Here is a 592-nt window from a genome sequence, read left to right as displayed (position 1 = left end):
ATAAGTTAATTATTAATGGTATAATAATTAAATAATAATGCATTAAGTATTTTATATTTAACTGTAGGAGCTGCCAGCAGACTTGTCGCTACTGTAGGTTTGTTACTCTGAATTGACTCTGCATCACTTAATGCACAGCTCTATTTCGACATCGGCTTGTCAGATAGTTCATTCCGTCCATTGCTACAATATTTATCACTGTCAAAAGTGACAATCATAGCAATGACTCGCGGAACAATTCAGCTGATTCACTCGTGCAATTTTTTAGAATCGCGTTTGTCATTCCTGAAACAGTATTCGTGGATAAACAAAACTTTTCTTCAAATTCTAAATGGATTATGTGGATTATTTCTTGTTATAATGGGAAGATCTGCGAGTCCGTAGAACTCCGTAAACATGTGAAAACAATTAGTTCAGAGCGGATTCTGACTAACCTACATTAAACTCTGATCTGGTTCTGATTTGTCTATGACGCGTGTCCTAATACAGTCTATGGACGCATCGCTATGGAAATAATAAGATGATACATATATATTATTTAATTATTTAATATTGCATTTTTGTATAATTACCATTGTCCACTGACACAATA

The sequence above is a fragment of the Sinocyclocheilus grahami genome, unplaced genomic scaffold (assembly GCF_001515645.1).
Source record: "Sinocyclocheilus grahami isolate Dianchi unplaced genomic scaffold, SAMN03320097.WGS_v1.1 scaffold1314.1, whole genome shotgun sequence".
Taxonomy (NCBI): domain Eukaryota; kingdom Metazoa; phylum Chordata; class Actinopteri; order Cypriniformes; family Cyprinidae; genus Sinocyclocheilus; species Sinocyclocheilus grahami.
Note: the sequence above shows the minus strand (reverse complement) of the source record.